At 36.9% G+C, this 20,411-nt stretch overlaps 1 protein-coding gene and 1 long non-coding RNA gene across 8 annotated transcripts in view; one reads left to right on the top strand and one right to left on the bottom strand.

The window, feature by feature from the left end:
* Positions 1 to 4,664, top strand: part of LOC126765830 (uncharacterized) — an 84,302-nt gene extending 79,638 nt beyond the window's left edge. The window contains exon 2 of the long non-coding RNA XR_007668624.1: positions 4,432 to 4,664. This is a non-coding gene — a long non-coding RNA (uncharacterized LOC126765830). The remainder of the gene's footprint in view (positions 1 to 4,431) is intronic.
* Positions 1 to 20,411, bottom strand: part of LOC126765696 (uncharacterized) — a 624,074-nt gene that overhangs the window by 10,468 nt on the left and 593,195 nt on the right. For 5 of the 7 annotated variants that reach the window (XR_007668534.1, XR_007668533.1, XR_007668531.1 and 2 more), the window contains 3 exons: positions 20,166 to 20,368; positions 12,501 to 12,628; positions 8,410 to 10,095 (listed from right to left, as the gene is read on the bottom strand). The gene's annotated coding sequence lies outside the window, so the exon portion shown is untranslated. Of the gene's footprint in view, positions 1 to 8,409; positions 10,096 to 12,500; positions 12,629 to 20,165; positions 20,369 to 20,411 lie in introns of those variants that run through there. The other 2 variants (XM_050483427.1, XM_050483428.1) reach the window with 1 other exon arrangement.

Here is a 20,411-nt window from a genome sequence, read left to right as displayed (position 1 = left end):
TCCCTAAAGATTTTAGAAATTCCACTGGATAATTCACGGCTTCCAAAAATACAGCTTGGACGATGAGAACAACTGATAAGTCGACGTTGCGAGTTTTCGAGAGAAAGGTTCTTTGGTCCTTTGCGCATTGGCCACGGCGAATATCGCATTCGATTGAACGATGAGCTGTACGTGATATATGATGACATTGACATAGTTCAGCGAATTAAAAGACGGCGGCTACGCTAGCTAGGTCATGTTGTGTTGTCCGAATGGACAAAAACACTCCAACTCTGAAAGTATTCGACGCAGTAGCCGCCGGGGGAAGCAGAGAAAAGGAAGACCTTTAGAAGGACCATGTGGAGAAAAACATGGCTTCGCTTGGAATATCCAATTGGCGCCACGTAGCGAAAAGAAGAAACGACTGGCGCGCTGTTGTTAACTCGGCTATAATCGCGTAAGCGGTGTCTACGCCAGTAAAGAAGAAGAAGAAAATTGCGCGTGCACTCAAGTAATGGAAGTTACGCTAATTTGGCACGGATAAAGATTCGTGATGAGTTCATACAGTTATTTCATTGTAGTGAATTAACAAAAAGCAGGTGGAATTGATAACAAACCTTTCCAGTGGAACCGGAATTTGCCTATTTCCAATTCTTATCGAATACGATGTAAAATGTCTTCGGCAATGTAATTTTTGTTTGTATCCCATAATCGAAGCAGATTTGAAGGCAGATATGTCGAAATGATCATCGCGAAAATTGTGCGAACTTCAGTGGCATGCGAGGTAGCTATCGAATTGTCCATCGTTTGATTCCATTGATTATCATGTTCCAGCAATTGTAATTGCTGGCTTCCTTCTCAAAAAGTTACACGCACCGTACCACTCACAGTACGCAAATACTCAAATGAAATTAAACCACGTACATTTATCAATAGCAACCGAAGGTAGAAGCAATGCAATCGTCATTTTTCGGATGGATTGTGTAAATTCGTCCTAATGAATTAGCTTAGAAGACTCCTACATAGGTGCTCATCTACTGGTTGGTCTTGCTTTCTGCGTAACTATTTCTTCGACGATGTATTCCATGTATAATATCAAGGCATTTCCGAATAGAGAAATATTCTTGCAAACGGATCTCTGACGCAAGTTGAGAAAAAAGTAGTCAAGGGCAATTTTGTTGCTAGCGGTCTTTCCACTGTTTGTAATGTATTCCCTTGGTTGCAATACACTCTTTGGTCATTCTCCAAATGAACAGCGAGACGCATAATAGTCGGAAAACGTTCATGAATTGCAAAAGTAAATATCCTACATAGCGTTTTATTGCAGTTCACTTATCGACCCATTTGATACTTGCTGATCTCATCTCGTTCAAGGCCAATAACCGCCATGTTGCTTTCTTTGGTGACGTACTTGCAAACGTATTTGATCGATTTCACCAAACTGCAGTACTCAACATTGATATGAGTTTTGAATGTGAATTAGACAATAATGGCGAATATGGTACGATACATGTGTTGTCAACTTCGATATTCACTCCTCTAAATTGAATGCTGAATGTTCAGCTTTATCTTTACTTTATCTTTCTCTGCCTCAGGAATTTTCGCAAAAATTATTTCACCAATTTGATCTGGTGTAACCACCATCAACCATCCAAAGAAGAAGCTGTGATATCGTGACGATCGCTTGCTGATTGACCGCTATCCCTAATTCTACACGTATGTCATCGCATCCTGGGAGTACTCGTTCATGTGTCTTGGGCTGCCATAGTTGATAGCAAAAAGAATACACACATAAAGTTTTCACTGAATAATTTTCAAAAACATTTTTTTTGAATAGCCGGAATAAAAAAGCAAGCGACCGAAATTGAACGATTCAAATAATTTACAAATCAAAACATTGAAAAACAAAACAAAAAAATTTAAAAAAATTTGTGTGGAAAAAAGTTACTTTCTGGAATTGTTCAATTTTCCGATTTTTATTTCTAAGCCTTTCCCGATCCACAACGAACAACCTCTGAAAATTTCATCAAAATTGGTGCAGCAGTTCTCGAGCCTTAGCGTTACTAACAAACAAGCATTTAAGAAAGGGGCTGTTTTTAGGGGTTTACCGGCAATTATTTGAATCGCCATAAAAACCATCTTTGAACTTCAACGAACATTTAAAAAAAAGAATTGGGCTAATTGGTCCAGGCGTTGTTGAGTTATGCGCTTAGCAACACATTTTGCGATTAAATTTTATATAATAGAAGATATACAGTAATATGTCGCTACAGAGTATATTAGTTAGGTCAACAATAACGATTGTTTGTATCAACCAAAAGTAATCGAGATATATAGATATATGTATACGGTATACTTATCTAAATGACAGGATGACCAGAGAAGTTGAAATCCGGATGACTGTCTGTCTGTCCGTCCGTGCAAGCTTTAGTAAAAACTAAAATATCTTAATGAATCTTGGGACACGTGTACCTTGGCATCATCAAAAGTTCGGTATGGGCGGAATGCGAGCACTGCCACGAAACGCCATTAATCTATAAAGTGCGGCAAATTAACAGTAAAATAACCTACACAACTGTAATTGGTACAACAGATCGTAAGAGGGAGTGGCAGCTTCTTAAAAAGTGGGCATGTTCCCGCCCCCTAATAGGCTTAATGTATATATTTCCCAAACCCGTCAAATTATATCAATAAAATTTTCTTTGGTAACATCTTTTCAAGACCTCCTACGATAGTAAAAGGCTTTGTATGAGCCGGTGTAAATATTGGCCCCCTCCTTTAAGTGAAATCCTATACCTCAGGAGCTAATTAACAAATTTCCACCAGTTACATTATGAAGATTCAATCTGATTCTTTCACTTTACAGTGTATAAATCAAGTGTTAAGGAAGATATCGTATTAAACTTTGTACAAAGATTTTCTTGGGTGCATGGTATCTTACGTATAAAAATTGTCGAAATCGGACAATAAATTGTCAAGTCTCCAGATACCGTATATGTAGAGTTCGGTGCCTGTAACTAGTATTTTAAAAATGGATCAAAATATAACCTAGCTCTCATATACCTTTACAATTTTAGCTTCTGGTTGGCTCTATACCCTATAATCAGTTAATATATGTATGAGATACGTTGGCAATACGTGAACCAATAATTTTGGATTTACTTAATATATAATATTGATGCATATGAACGTACCTATTCACTGTCAGTTGGACTTTTTAATATTTCGACACAGTCGCGATGATTTTAACCCCGCATCTCTACAGGCTAAAGTTTATGGTATACTAACTGTCAAATCTATTGTCATTGCCAAATTTGTATGTGAGCATTTGTTATCATAACATACATAATCATTTGCGAAAAGGCGTCGGGTGTAGCGCATGTGTTGAGCTCTTGAACTGCTTATATTCTTATATGGATAAAAAAAATGTAGATGGAAAATAAAAAAAGAAGAAATATATTTTTTTCTACAAACGTATTTCTTGAAAAAAAATTTCATATTTTCGAATTATAATACTTGTAGCATAAAATTTATATACCAATTAAAATAATAAATTTAATGAGCAATGATATCTTGATTTATGCTCGTATAAGTTTATTAAATTTAAGAATTCGCTCAGTTGCCAATCCATTTTGTATAATTTTTCTGCAAATTAACGATATTAAACCAAATATTTTTATTTAAATATTTATATTATTTTGAGAATGTTATTTTTATAATTTAATATTACCGTAATGAAACTGCCGTCGGTATATGTATCGGGTGATTTTTTAAGAGCTTGATAACTTTTTTAAAAAAAAAAAACGCATAAAACTTGCAAAATCTCATCGGTTCTTTATTTGAAACGTTAGATTGGTTCATGACATTTACTTTTTGAAGATAATTTCATTTAAATGTTGACCGCGGCTGCGTCTTGGGTGGTCCATTCGGAAAGTCCAATTTTGGGCAACTTTTTCGAGCATTTCGGCCGGAATAGCCCGAATTTCTTCGGAAATGTTGTCTTCCAAAGCTGGAATAGTTGCTGGCTTATTTCTGTAGACTTTAGACTTGACGTAGCCCCACAAAAAATAGTCTAAAGGCGTTAAATCGCATGATCTTGGTGGCCAACTTACGGGTCCATTTCTTGAGATGAATTGTTCTCCGAAGTTTTCCCTCAAAATGGCCATAGAATCGCGAGCTGTGTGGCATGTAGCGCCATCTTGTTGAAACCACATGTCAACCAAGTTCAGTTCTTCCATTTTTGGCAACAAAAAGTTTGTTAGCATCGAACGATAGCGATCGCCATTCACCGTAACGTTGCGTCCAACAGCATCTTTGAAAAAATACGGTCCAATGATTCCACCAGCGTACAAACCACACCAAACAGTGCATTTTTCGGGATGCATGGGCAGTTGGCCACCAAGATCATGCGATTTAACGCCTTTAGACTATTTTTTGTGGGGCTACGTCAAGTCTAAAGTCTACAGAAATAAGCCAGCAACTATTCCAGCTTTGGAAGACAACATTTCCGAAGAAATTCGGGCTATTCCGGCCGAAATGCTCGAAAAAGTTGCCCAAAATTGGACTTTCCGAATGGACCACCTAAGACGCAGCCGCGGTCAACATTTAAATGAAATTATCTTCAAAAAGTAAATGTCATGAACCAATCTAACGTTTCAAATAAAGAACCGATGAGATTTTGCAAATTTTATGCGTTTTTTTTTAAAAAAAAGTTATCAAGCTCTTAAAAAATCACCCGATATAAATGGGATGTGTTGTATCTTCAAAATTTTCATATAAATGAAAACTGCAGCAGGGGTGAGTATGGTACCTCCCAATGATTGTTAATGTCAATGATTGCGTTATTGATATTTTTAATACTAAGAAATAATGTTAAATTCACTATGAAAATAAAATTGATTGAAAGTTACATACACTGAAAAATTTAAATGAAGCGTATAATGGTCCCTGCTAAGATCAATACATAAAAAAACAAAAAATAAATGGGGAAAATTCGAGGAACTTTTTGAAATTGAAATTGTATAGAAACGCGGCATTTTTTGCTTCGTTCACCCCTCCTTCATAACCGTTGCTGGTTGAGAAGTGACAACGGGGCTCGCCTGAGGGAATAGCTGATTGATTAATAAAACTATACATATATGAAAATTATAGTATACTATAATTATTATATTCGATTGACATTTTGCAGATCTGTAAATGGAAGGGAATTATATAAGCATTGCGATAAAAAATCAAAGGTTGATAGTATAAGGGTGAAAATTTAGAATGGTATGTATTTTACGATGCTGAATCATGAAAAAATAAAAGCAAACAAGAAAAAACGTTAACTTCGGTTGCACCGAAGCTAAATACCCTTCACAGGTGCATTTCTGTTAGTAACTATGTGTTCAGTTTGTATGGAAGCTATATGCTATAGTTAACCGATCTGAACAATTTCTTCGGAGATTACATTGTTGCCTTAGAAAATAACATATACCAAATTTCGTGAATATATCTTGTCAAATGTGAAAGTTGTCCATACAAGAACTTGATTCCGATCGTTCAGTTTGTATGACAGCTATATGCTATAGTTAACCAATCTCAACAATTTCTTCGGAGATTACATTGTTGCCTTAGATAATAACATATACCAAATTTCGTGAATAGATCTTGTCAAATGTGAAAGTTGTCTATATAAGAACTTGATTCCGATCGTTCAGTTTGTATGACAGCTATACGCTATAGTTAACCGATCTGAACAATTTCTTCGGAGATTACATTGATGCCTTAGAAAAAAAAATTATACCAAATTTCGTGAATATATCTTGTCAAATGTGAAAGTTGTCCATACAAGAACTTGATTCCGATCGTTCAGTTTGTATGACAGCCAGGGGCGTCGCGAGGGGGGGTGTGGTGGGGGTGGGTCGAATAACAGTGGTTGAATATATTATAAATTAACGCATTGCTAGCAAGTTCAGTTGCATTTGCTGAAAAGTGTCAGATCAACCCTGAAAATGACTTTTCGAAACACCACAGAACACGCCGTGCTCCGAAGAAATATGACGATAATCCAGCAACTGCTTGTAATATTGATTTCCATACATTTTATAGAAGAGAATTCAAAATTGTCCTCGAAAATTTCACAAATTTTTTCAAGATAATTTGCAAGAAACTATGTCAACCTTCAAACCCATTCAAGAGATGTTCAGGATTCCAGCTAACAGAAGTAATATTACAATAGAATCTATACAATTTGTTGTGCAATTGGAACCTAAGTTCTTCAGTGAAGATCTAGATTGTATTTTTGCTGAAACACAAATTCTTTTTGATTCATGTAAAGAGTGTAAATCTTTCGATGACATTTCTATAGTAGCGTACAAATTGAGAAAGGTCATTCCTTCTGCGTACAAAATTGTTCATTACATAATGACTGCTCCTGTCACGTCAGCTTCATGTCAACGTTCTTTTAGTAAATTGAAATTTGTTTTCAACGATTTGCGTACAACAATGGGAGATGAACGTTTGAATTCGTTGATGCTGCTTTCTTCAAAGGATGAAGTAGACGAAAACGATCTGCGCGATGTTGTTGGAAAATGTCAATGTTGAAACATCGCAGAGTGAAAATATAACTCAGAAATTTATATTTTTTGCAATTCAATTTCTTAAGAAAATCTTGTTTTTTCCCGCGTAACACGTTGCTGAACAATATATGTATTTTATATTAAGAGAAACATATTAAATGATGATTATACTAATATGTACAATACTTATTTGAGAATAAAATAATGAATTATGCTATTATGTTGTCAAACTTCTCAGAAATGAAGATATCCTTATTTTATATATATTTATAAACATATACATTAAATCGGCAAATTCTTGAAATTAGTCGGCATTTCAAAGGGACTCACCCCCCCATGATCTGGATCCTCGCGACGCCCCTGATGACAGCTATATGCTATAGTTAACCGATCTGAACGATTTCTCCGGAGATTACATTGTTGCTTTAGAAAATAACATATACCAAATTTCGTGAATATATCTTGTCAAATGTGAAAGTAGTCCATACAAGAACTTGATTCCGATCGTTCAGTTTGTATGGCAGCTATATGCTATAGTTAACCGATCTGAACAATTTCTTCGGAGATTACATTGTTGCCTTAGAAAAAAACATATGTCAAATTTCGTGAATATATCTTGTCAAATGTGAAAGTTGTCCATACAAGAACTTGATTCCGATCGTTCAGTTTGTATGGTAGCTATATGCTATAGTTAACCGATCTAAACAATTTCTTCGGAGATTACATTGTTGCCTTAGAAAATAGTATATACCAAATTTCGTGAATATATCTTGTCAAATGTGAAAGTTTTCCATACAAGCATTTGATTCCGATCGTTCAGTTTGTATGGCAGCTATATGTTATAGTGGTCCGATATCGGCCGTTCCGATAAATGAGCAGCTTCTGGAAGAGAAAATGCCGTTTGCAAAATTTCAAAACGATATCTTAAAAACTGAGAGACTAGTTCGTATATATACAGACAGACGGACAGACGGACAGACAGACAGACGGACATGGCTAAATCGACTCAGCTCGACATACTGATCGATTATATATATACTTTATAGGGTCTCCGACGATTCCTTCTGGGTGTTACAAACTTCGTGACAAACTTAATATACCCTGTTCTAGCTAGTAAACTCGATTCCGATTCTACTCGAAAATCGAGGTTTCTCGTAAAATGATCAATTTTTCAGAATCGATCTTCAGTAGTCGAAGTCGATTAAGAATCGATTCTTGACATTCGAAAAATCGATCATGTGATAACCTCCGCACAATCACAAAAAAAATGATTTTTTTTTCATGTAATTTATATGGAAAACAGAATATTTGAAAGAGGCACCTCTTAATATTAATATTAAGAGCTCATATTTTGAGTGACTTTTTTTTTACACATTTCGAAATGGTTGAGCCTGTTTTTCAGTTGAAAAAAAAGGTTGCCTCAAAGTGGCACACCCTAATATACATATACTCGTACCCTGGTAGTTGCTGCAGCGGCAGAAAACATTCCTGAAGGCTAAAGGTTTGCGCTCCAACACGTCACTCGTGGTAAATTTATTGTAAAACCAGATGTTTTCATTACACATGTTTTACGATTTTGTCTCTACTTTGTATTTTTATCACCTGCATGAGTCAATTTCCAAAAAACTGTCCATATTATCCCACACAATCAATTTGATATATATATTTGTATGTATGTATGTATACATATTGAGAAAAAAAATATTTTCGTTTGCTCTTAAAGACTTTTCACTGCGTTACTGCTCATATGATTCATATTTTTATACTCTTACAACATGTTAATACAGAGTATAGCAGTTTTGTTCACATAATGGTTATTTATATCACTTAAAACTAGTTGATATAGATATAGGTTTAAATATATACATACATAGTCAAGATACCGAGATGAGTTGAATTCCGAGTGACCGTCTGTTTGAGTATGCTGTAAATTGAGTAAAATTGAGATATCGTCACGATGGTTTAGGTTTAATGTATTTAACCCAAACCATTGAAGCTATATTACCCAAATTTGCACAGTACAAATCATTTCGATACCTCTTGCGACAATGCAACTAAGTGCCTCAGAGACTTTAAATTTTATATCCGGGATGGTACGAGGTGACTGATGGGAAAATTGAACAACGGGAATGGCACCGCTCATGTTTAGGTGAAATCACATACATATCTCGGTATCCACTCGACCAATTTCAACCATATTTGGTACATAGTATTATTTTTACCATATCACAGTGCGAAAATGGGCGAAATCAGACTTTCTAATCAAACTTCAAATTGTTTTTTTTTTTATTTATAATAATAAATAAATAAACAAATATGTGTCATTTTGGTCGATTTCTTTTTTCCATTTTTCCGCTAGAAACATTATGCCATCAGTGTAAAACTTTCATCAGTGTAAATCGAAATTTCCAGAACGGAAGCGAGCGGATCATTGTTGTGCTACACGAACTGACACCGCATCGTTTCCGTCAACTTCATAAATTACATTGGGTGCTTGCGTGGCATTCTTTCCTTTTTTATATAAAAATTTCAAAATATAGCGAATTTCTTCATTATTTTCACTAATTTTTGAACAGCTGTAACTTTTTTTAACTTCCCCGAATTTAATCATTTTTTGGTTAAATGAAGCTTAAAACTCATCTTTGCAACACTATATGGTATGACACAATGTAATTGGTAGCACTGGAAACGAAAAGACTTTGTCGACTACCCAATATATGTATAGGGAAACAACTTTTCACGAATATTGCCTTTGAGGTATATTATCTCAAGTCAAAAAATTGACAAAGTCAGATCAAAATTATTCCAGCCTCAGATACTGGAAATGTGGCTCTAGAACCCTTGGCTGACTTTTTATCGAAACTATTGATCAAGGTGTGTGGTATAAAATTGAAATTAAGGGAGGTTCACTAATTCCCTTAGCCGCCATAAACCTCATACAAAGATTTTAGGACTTCCGACTTGCTTAATATTATGTACATATAGTTATCAGCAAATATTTAAGTTATTTTAATAAATTTAACAGAGTCTAACAGTGCATCATTGTGCTTTAAATGGATAAAATTGGGTAAAAACTTGAACTAGATTTTAATCAAATTAGCTGACACGAAGAAAATTATTGCAGTAAAACTAATTGAATCTATAACCAATAATATAACTTAATAAAATACCAAATTTGACCTAATCCAGTCACCATTTCGTCGAATATTGAGTGTTGAATTCTTTTATTTTTCTTTTTAATATAAAGTCTTTGATCCTTGCAAGTTGCAAGAGTATGAAATGTTCGGTTACACTCGAATTTAGCTCTTCCTTACTTGTTATATACGAATTTGAATATGTTTCTGTATGCATTTGCTGACGGCTACACGATTCGTTCAGTTCGTCGAAGTTGCTTTGCGGCATCCAACAGCAATCAGGTGCTTAACACCGAAAATGCGGCTATCGATGTTGATCTTGCAGACAACTTCAATGCTGTTCTTTATCGCTTTTGACTGTGGTTGTCAAAGACAATATGATTGATTGCGCTTACTCCCGACGTGCGACTGGGTTACTGCAACTTCAAGAACACCTCTGTGTTAATGAAATTTCTTAATTATTAGGTAGTTTTGTTACAGTGATACATTTACTGACTTTTAACAAAAAAGTATGTATAAAGAGTTATCAACATATGCTAAAAGGGCACTTGGAATATACATATGTACAATCATGTAGTAGTATGCACCTATATGTATGCACAAATCACTCTGCAAGATTTTCACGAAAGGAAGTTTCTTACGTCATTTTCTATAAATTTTTATTTAGTAAATTTGGGTAAGTATATTGTGTATACCACTGTGAGCAAAATATAGTAAGAATTTTTAATTTAAGTTTTGCGCTGAAGCCCATTCGTGGATATATTTTCTTTCTAGGTTGAAAATGTTCAAAATGTAGGAAAACGCCTTTGGTAATAATAGTATGTCGCGGAAAAGTTCTTTTGATTGGTACAAATTATTCAAAGAGGGTTGAGAACGTGTTCACAACGAACCACGTCATCAACTCGCCAATAAAATAAAGGAAAGGAAATTCACAATGAGATCTTTTACTAGCATCGTCATATTAACGTTTGTGAAACAATGAATTCCAGCATGTCATGAAACGTATTATACTGGCGATAAATCTTGGATCTGTGCTTACAGACGATCAGTCGGCCGAATATCGTGGCAAAGGTGAGCCGAAGCCGAAAAAACCACATCAAAGCAGGTCAAAAGGTAAGGTTATGTTGACAGTTTTCTTCGGTTTTCGAGGAGTGGTGCGCGCCGAACTCCTTCCGACCGGCCAAACTGGCAACAAAGAATAGTATTTCAGTGTTATGCATCGTTTTCGCGAAGGTACTCGTAAAAAGAGGCCAGAATTATGAGCCGAAAACTCTTGGTTTTTGCACCAAGATAATGCACCGTCCCATAATGTATTGATACTGTACTCACGAAGAGTTTTTAGCCAAATTTTCAACTAATATCATGCCGCAAACACCGTATTCGCCTAATTGAGCTCAGTGTAACTTCTGGCTATTCAGCAAACGCAAACGACCGCTCCGAGGAGACGATAAAGATTTTAAAGGATAAATTCTTCTTCTTTACTTGCGTAGACACCGCTTACGTGATTATAGCCGAGTTAACCTCCGACGGAGTGGAGGTCTTCCTCTTCCTCTGCTTCGCCCGGCGGGTACTGCGTCGAATACTTTCAGAGCTGGAGTGTTTTCGTCCATTCGGACAACATGACCTAGCCAGCGTAGCTGCTGTCTTTTAATTCGCTGAACTATGGACGGCATGGACGTCGTATATCTCATACAGCTCATCGTTTCATCGAATGCAAAATTCGCCGTGGCCAATGCGCAAAGGACATAAATCTTTCACAGAACCTTTCTCTCGAAAACTCGCAACGTCAACTTATCAGTTGTTGTCATCGTCCAAGCCTCTGTACCACATAGCAGGACGGGAATAATGAGTGACTTATATGGTTCGGTTTTTGTTCGTCGATAGAGGACTTTACTTCTCAATTGCCTATTCAGTCCGAAGTAGCACCTGTTGGCAAAATTTATCCTGCGTTGGATTTCTAGGCTGACATGGTGGTGTTTACGCTGGTTCCAAGATAGACGAAATTATCTACGACTTTAAAGTTATGACTGTCATAAATAACGTGAGTGCCTAGTCGCGAGTGCGACGACTGTTTGTTTGATGACAGGAGATATTCCGGGAGGATGGAGTAATGTCACGCAAGTGAGGAAAGTTCTCTGATCGCCATTCACTAGGCAATGGCTAGAAATGATTCTTTTATGGCTTCATATGGCTTAAGCAGCTCACGACTTCCGGTCTTTGACCAAGAATCCTCTGGGTAGCGTAAGAACATCCGTGTGAAGGCGAGCTAAAGTGAGAAGGCGAAACATCCCCTCCACAGGGTTGTGCGCTTGGTTTGGAAACCGCCACGTAAAAAACAGTACCAATGAAAACTAATCGACAGCCTCGGATGAGAGGCTCCCCTTTTGATGACGACCATGGCAAACGAAATAAGGACTACGATTTGAGGGCATACACCTGAAATGTCCGATCCCTTAATTGGCAAGGTGCCGCTGCCCAGCTATTTGGTTGAAACAATAAATTAAGAATTCTAAAACTATAAGCAAAGTCGTACTATTTTTTGCTCATGGTAGTATTACATATTATAGGAAATGACGCCGCTTTAGCGTCTGCTTTTTCAATTTGTAGGTAAGCGAATTACTGTATTTGAAGTTTATATTGTTTGCTCAGTTAACTATATATTACATACTTATATTGTATACTAAATTTAATTATTTTGACAGCTGCAAGCATGAATGATGATGATGGTTGCACGAAATGCATAAATCTAGCGACGAAATGTTCGAAAATAATTGCTAAATTTACACTTAAGTCTATGGTATAAGCAAATTCGACATCATAAACATACCTTAACTATTTAATTTTACAAAATTACAACTTTGTTGTTGATAGTGTTGTCGGAGAAGCCGCCTCGAAGAAAGAAAAGCATTGCTGGAGCTACATATTTCAAAATTTCTCCATAGAACAGACGTTGACCTGAAATAAAATGAAACTAGTGATGAAATTTGATGACAGCAATCGAGAACATTACGTAAAATTCGTCTGATTTTAAAATAACTATATATTTTAAATATCCATTTCAATCAATTAATTTAAGTTTAACTTATTTCAAAAATTCCATTATAATAGTTAAACAAGTAAGAAAGGGTTAAGATCGGGTATAACCGAATATTTCATAGTGGAATTGACCCGTTTCAACTCATTTTTAACAAACGGACATATTCCAAAGAGTTATCCCAAAACTTCAATTATACCTATATATCCCCCATGTTAACCGATATTTTCGATTAAAATTCAACTATTAGTACTGTTTTGGTTTGACTTGGGAAATTTTTAATCATAAGCGACACACTTTAAAGGCACTTTCCGTTCAAAGTTTTATCCTGATATATTAATTGATTCTTGATTTATTTGCTCTCGACTTTCGTTTATTTTCACACTGTAACATAGCCGTTAAAGTCCTCTCAGACCATCTCGGGGTTAAAACTCAATGTCTTTGGCGTACTTAGTTATTGATTTATCGCGCTTTTAGTAGTTTTTAACAGCACCATTATATGGAGAGTGGGCGGCGTTATTTTTCGAGTACATCCATTTTCAGACTGACGGTAGAAGAACTCATTTTATAGTACAAGGTTTGTCCGGAAAGTAATATGACTGATTTTCTTCCTCCGCGACTGTATTTTGGAGCGTGCACCCACCGACTGGATTCGGTAAAGACCGTGCTGGGAGACCTGCGACTTCGACAAACACCGACAATGTGACCCGTGTGCGCAAAGTTTTGAGCTCAGACCGTCGATTAAGTATTCATTTAATTGCTTCAGATGTTAAATTTATCAAAATCTGTGGTTCATGACATTGTAACGGAGCACTAGAACAAGCGCAAGGTGTGCGTGAAAATTATCCCAGAATTGCTCACTAACGATCAGAAATTGCGGCGAGTGGAAGTGTGCCAGGAAAATTTGAACATGTGTGAAAGTGACCCCCAATACGAGTATTTGAATAATTTAATTACAGGTCGTCAGCTCATGGATCTTTGAATATGATCCCGAGACAAAGAGGCAATCTTCCCAGTGGCACACGCCGGAGTCTCCTCGCCAAGCAGCATGCAACTTGGCTCTCAAGGCTATTCCGGAGATTGCCTTTCGTTACGCCTTCAATGCTCGGAAATTGCGCTTGCAGCGCTGAATTGACGCAGAACTAAAGTTTTTAAAGAATTGTAATGATTGAACAAACCCTGTATTTCTGGTAGAAGAATTTGGTTGCTGTAGCTTTAATGATTTAGGATTTCTGTATTAAACCTATTAGAGAGCGGGGAACGGTAATGGACAGATTGACCGCATCAGTCGCTGTTGCTTTCGATACCACTCCACTGGCGCTGACGTTGTTGTTGCATATAATAATATGATATGAAATTACGTGTATTATCAATGAGACGGTCACATTGATTTTAAAGCATAATACTAATAATAGTGCAAATAGTGAATTCCGTTCCGCCCTTCCGTAGTGACAATGCATGTTCCCATTTGAGCATTTTTGTTGTTTCAATGTAAATTAAAACTCACCACTGTTTCTACGCTCCCTTACGTGCGTATTTGCCTGAATTGGATATTTTCCGTAGGAACGAGTTGGTTCTCTTAACGAGATTGCTCTCTTAAGAACAGGGTGGCCAGTATATATATTTGGTAGTAATTAGCTAACAAACTAACTAACTCAAAATTACAGTCCAATACTATTATTTATAATTTTTTAATAATTAAATTTTAGTTTTGATGTTTTTGTTTTGAAAAACTAGATGTGTGCAAAATCATGTATACAAATTGAGCATTGGCAACATTGCTCAAATGTGATCAGGAGAGAACAACAACAACTACGATGTCACTACGGAAGGGCGGAACGGAAATACTTCAATACAACATCAACAACATCACTACAATATAATTTTGAGCTACTTTAAGAATATTTGAAATATGTTCAAGTATATTTTTTAAATACTACAAGATATTTAGACTGGCAACTCTGCGTTTAAGAGAGCGTTAAGAAAATCTCGTTTCTAGGGAAAAAAGTTCAATTTTGGCAAAATGCTCAAATGTTGTCTCTACGGAATGGCGAAACGGAATTCACTAGTTACTCTATAAAAGATGACTAACAGATGCGCAGGCAATTTTGAATATAGTTTATTTGACCGCAGATAGCATGCTGGTGACAGTGTCAACAAAAGAACCGCTGTCAATCCCTGCATCTAATGTGTGTATTGATTATAGAACTTCGATAGAAGATACACTCGTGGCCATGCAAAGCTTAACACCAAATTAAATTTTTGTTAGGTCATTTTGGTTCGTCCGGGATTTTCTCAATTTTGTTTTCAGTAAGCAGTGTCAGTGTGTTAGTCCCTCAGTTTTTAAGATATCGTTTTGAATTTTTGCCAACGTCATTTTCTCTTCAAGAAGCTCCTCAACTGCCGATATCGGACGACTATAACATATAGCTGCCATACAAACTGAACGATCGGAAAAAAGTTCTTGTATGGAAAACTTTTGAATTTGACAAGATATATTCACAAAATTTCGTAGAGATTATTTTCTAAGGCAACTATGTAATTTACGAAGAAATTGTCCAGATCGGCTAACTATAGCATATAGCTGCCATATAAACTGAATGATCGGAATCAAATGCATGCATGGGAAACTTTCTCATTTGACGATATACATATCTTCACAAAATTTGGTATGAGTTATTGTTCATAGAAATAATGTAATATGGGAAGAAATTGTTCAGATCGGCTCACTATTGCATATAGCTGCCATACAAACCGAACGATCGGAATCAAGGGCTTGTATGGAAAACTTTTGCATTTGATGTGGTGTCTTCACAAAATTTAATGGGTTGAGGTAATAATATAATCTCCGAAAATATTGTTCGGATCGGATTACTACAACGTATAGCTTCCATACAAACTAAACACATAGTTACTAAAAGAAATGCACCTGTGAAGGGTATATTAGCTTCGGTGCAGCCGAAGTTAACGTTTTTTCTTGTTTTTATTTAGCCAATAACTACACATATTCAACATTTACTGATCATTAAAAACCGTTAGGCGAAAAATTAATGTGTACAATTAGAAATCACAGCCATGTGCTTTCGTTTTGTCGCACCAGAATTGTGGCGTTTTTCATATATGAATTTATATTTTTTATTTACTTAATTTTTACTAACTTAAAAAGAACAATGTATGTCTTAATAATAAAAATAAAAGCATTTAAAAATCTACTTAATTATTTTATTCATTGTAATACCAGCAATGCATATTAAATTCTGCGCTTTAGTTTAGACGCACACTGAATATCATTTTTGTATTAGGGTATGTTGTGTTTTTGAAAAGAAGTTTTTGAACTCAGTGAGTATAAACTTAAGTTCTGTTAACTCCGCTCTTAAATTTTTAGCATGCTAATGAAGGATTCGAACTCAACCCTCCTGCATTTATAAAACATAAAGCGACAAGTGTTGAAAGTCTCAAACTCATTTGGTACGGTCGTATTACTTTTGACAGCATAAATTTTGTTTGCTTTGTTTAAAACCTCAGTGCAAGAACTGTGAGCATTGACATGCTTACATGCTTGTGCTGTGATAATAACCGTGATGGCTTCGAACATTTGGAGAGGGTGGCTCTTGAACATACAGTACATTATTATAATTTGTCACAGAAGTGTTAGTAATGTAATCAATTTGGTGGAAAATAAATCTACATGCAGTTTTTCTAGTATGGCACCATTCAAAAAAGTATATTTGTATGGTTTATACATATTATTTGATTTAATATCTCCTTATACCATATGGCCCATACAAGAAAACAATACCATCAAAAATTCCTCAAAACAAATGTTTAGACATAAATATCCACTAATTTCGTTTATATGCTGATAACAGCTGTTATCGATGAATAATTCCAACAAATTTAGTACACCTAAGAGTTCATTTTTATGAATCCAATCATTGCAATTTCAATTACAGTGACAAAATAAAGTAAATATTACGATATGAACATTAAGATAAATAAGTTTAAAAAATAGTTTTGTTTGAAATAAATTTTAATTTAATTTCAACTTATACTTCTGTAAACCTTGTTTGCTCAATTCTTGTGCAGTGCATAGCATCTAGATTGAATTGAGGGACTTTTCTACTCACAATATTTTTATACTCTCGTAACAAAGTTGCTAAGGAGAGTATTATAGTTTTGTTCACATAACGGTTGTTTGTAAGTCCTAAAACTAAAAGAGTCAGATATAGGGTTATATACATATATCAAAGTGATCAGGGCGACGGGTAGAGTTGAAATCCGGATGTCTGTCTGTCCGTCCGTCCGTCCGTGCAAGCTGTAACTTGAGTAAAAATTGAGATATCATGATGAGGTAGGTAGGTACATAGGTAGGAGTGCAGCTCTATTGGGCTCAATTAGCACTTGATGTGCCATTTTGATACACTATTCGTAGAACCTCCTGTATCTGCTATTACGTTTCACCTTCTCTCTCAAACCATTTTGAGGTTTCGATGAAACTACTTATGTCCGATATACTTTTGGTGGAAATCCATTCAAGGTTTGGTGCTTGGTGGATTCCGAGTATTTTGTGTCGGATCTGTGCTAGAGCTGGGCATTCGCAGAGAAAGTGGAAGATTGTTTCCTTGTTCCCTGCTACTCCGCAGCCACGGCAGATGTCGTTGTAGGGCAATCCCATTTTGGACGCATGTTCCCCAAATGGCCAGTGCCCTGTTGTGGTAGCTGTTATTCTGTAAATACTTTTTCTTGACCTATTTAACAAGTCATTGGTTCTTTTTCTGTCACATGTTGGCCATAATTGTTTAGTTATGACGCATTTTGTAATGTTTTTCCACCTGTTGTTTGCAATTTGCTGAAATTGTCTATTGATCTCTCCTTTTATCGATCCTAGCGGGCTTGGTATTAGCTCCGCCTTGGATTCATTGAGGAAAGCTCCTGCCTTTGTCAACTCGTCTGCTTTTTCGTTACCGAAAATGTTCCTGTGGCCGGGAACCCTGATCAAGTTTAGCTGGAGCTTTATGTATATTCCCGTGGTTTTCTAATAGTACTTAGCAGGCTTTTTCTATGCTAGTACTTCTGCTTGGAAGATGCTAGCCGAGTTCGGTAGACGTATAGAGAGAGATATGCCTAGATCAGCGGAGAATACCCCCGTGCCTACTCCGCAGTCCATTTTGGACCCGTCGGTATAGACTGAGGTGGTATCTTCCTCTACCATTGAACCTCTTCTCCATTCTCGTCTAGATGGTATCCTCACCTGGAAGTGTCTATTGAAATCCAGCTTTGGGAGAATGTAGTCTGATTTGTTAATAGTGAACTTGTTTAGAATTACACTATGTCCATAGTTCTGCTGATTCCAACCTCCCAATTCTTTTATTCTTATCGCCGCAATAGCTGCTGTTTTGTGAATAAAAATGTCCATTGGTAGTTGATGCAGGATCACATTGAGCGCATCAGTTGGACATGACCTGATTGCACCCGTAACACCCGCACATGCTGCTCTTTGTATTCCATTTAATTTTCTAATATTGTATTGTTTGTTTAGCGCTGGCCACCATACCAGAGCTCCATATGCAAGTATAGGTCTTATGACAGCCGTATACATCCACATGATTATACTTGGTTTAAGGCCCCAATTCTTGTTGACGATTTTCTTACAAGTATAGTAGGCCATGTATGCTTTGTTTATTCTTTTTTCTATATTTATTTTCCAGGACAGTTTGGTGTCAATCTCCACCCCCAAGTATTTAGCTGTGGGGGATAGAGTGAGTGTTGTACCGTTTAGTACCGGAAGTTGAAACTGAGGTATTTTGGTTCTGCTCGTGAATAGCATTAGTTCTGTTTTGTTCGGGTTAACTCCTAGACCATTGTTTTTAGCCCATACGTTTAACCTACGAAGTGCTCTTTCCATAATCTCGCTGACTGCTGAAGGAAATATGCCTGACCTGCTTTCACTCCTCCACCGTTTAGTTGGAGTAGTATTTCGTTCAGCGCTGCAACCCATAGAAGCGGAGAGAGGACCCCCCTTGAGGCGTTCCTCTACTCACATAGCTTGTTTGTGTTGCAGCGCCGTTTGAAGCTATAATTTTCCTATTCTCAAGCATCGATAGTATCCATCTGCACACAGTGTCGTCTATCCCACCATGTGCCAGAGAATTAATTATCGCATTTACTTCTATGTTGTTGAAGGCGCCCTCTATGTCTAGAAATGCAGCCATGGTGTATTGTTTGTGATGTAGTGATTTTTCAATTACACTTATCACCTCGTGAAGGGCGGTTTCGGTTGATCGGCCCTTCATGTACGCATGTTGGGACTTCGATAACTTCTCCGCCATTATTGTTCTTACGTGTAGATCTATTAGCCTTTCCAGTACCTTCAGCATAAAGGAGGTAAGGCTTATAGGTCTAAAATCCTTGGCATTCTCGTGTGTTCTTTTGCCTGGTTTCGGGAGGAACACAACTTTACTTCTTTTCCAACTTCTTGGGATGTAAGATAGTTGTATTCTAGCTTTGTATATATTTTCTAGCCTTAGAACCATTGGTTCTACCAGTTTTTGCAGCATTATGGGCATAATCCCGTCAGGATCTGCTGCTTTATATGGTGCAAAACTATTTATGGCGTATTTGATTTTTCTTTTGTCTACTATTTGGCTGCGATAGTCAGCTGCGTTCAGCGGTGGTTCTGGTTGAACCCTCGTTGAAGGTGTTTGCTGACTCCCGGGGAAGTGCGTTGTGATTAGTACCTCCAGAGACTCTTTTGCCGAGGAGGTCCAATCACTTCCCTCCGCCCTAATGTATGCAGTATTAATATGATCTTTGGATAGCATTTTACTCAGCCTGGCGGCTTCTGTGCAACTTTCTATCGATGTGCAGAAAGATCGCCATGAGTCCTTTTTAGCTTTCCTGACTGCTTTTTTGTATTCTTTCATACTGTCTTTATATGGCTGCCAGATTTTGGTTCTAAAACTCTCATTGAAAGCCTTCCTTAGTTGTGTTCTCAAACTCTTGAGTTCACTGTTCCACCAAGGAAGAGACTTTCTCTTTTTCAAAACTGTTAGCGGAGTAGATTTATTAAAAGTTGTGGTTAGGATTTTTCCAACTTCTCTACTTCTGAATCTAATTCCTCAGGATTTCTGATGCTCTTATTGCCTCCCTTTTCAAGGCATTTTGTTGCTATACTGGTAAATTTTCCCCATGCCGTTCTTCTAGGGTTCCGGTAAGTGAGAGGCGCACTGTACTTCTCGCGGATGCTGAAGAGTATCCAGGAGTAATCCGACATGGAAGGCTCATCGGATACCCTCCAGTTATCCACAACGAGACTGTCTGTGTCTGTTGATAGCGTGAGGTCAAGCACTTCCTCCAAACCCGGAAACCTATCCGAGCTTGGGAAAATAAAATTTGGCTTATCGCCCTTGTTGCAAATACTTAGATTACTATTCAAAATATACTGCAAGAGTGACTCACCTCTGGTGTTTATACTGGAGCTACCCCATTCGGTGTGCCTTGCGTTCGCATCACACCCTATTAGGACATCCTCCTTCCTGTTCTCCTCTACTAGTCTGGTGAGCGGGGCCGTTGGTATGTCTTCGTCATGGGCCAAGTAGGCCGAGACCGAAAAGAAGGGGATTTCCTTCTGTTCCATCTTTACCACTGTGATATCTGCTGTGCTGTAATTAGGACAAAGAAATGCATTTATACTTTTATTGATAA

The sequence above is a fragment of the Bactrocera neohumeralis genome, unplaced genomic scaffold (genome assembly GCF_024586455.1).
Source record: "Bactrocera neohumeralis isolate Rockhampton unplaced genomic scaffold, APGP_CSIRO_Bneo_wtdbg2-racon-allhic-juicebox.fasta_v2 cluster11, whole genome shotgun sequence".
Classification (NCBI taxonomy): Eukaryota; Metazoa; Arthropoda; class Insecta; order Diptera; family Tephritidae; genus Bactrocera; species Bactrocera neohumeralis.
This window is presented reverse-complemented; position numbering and strand designations above follow the sequence as displayed.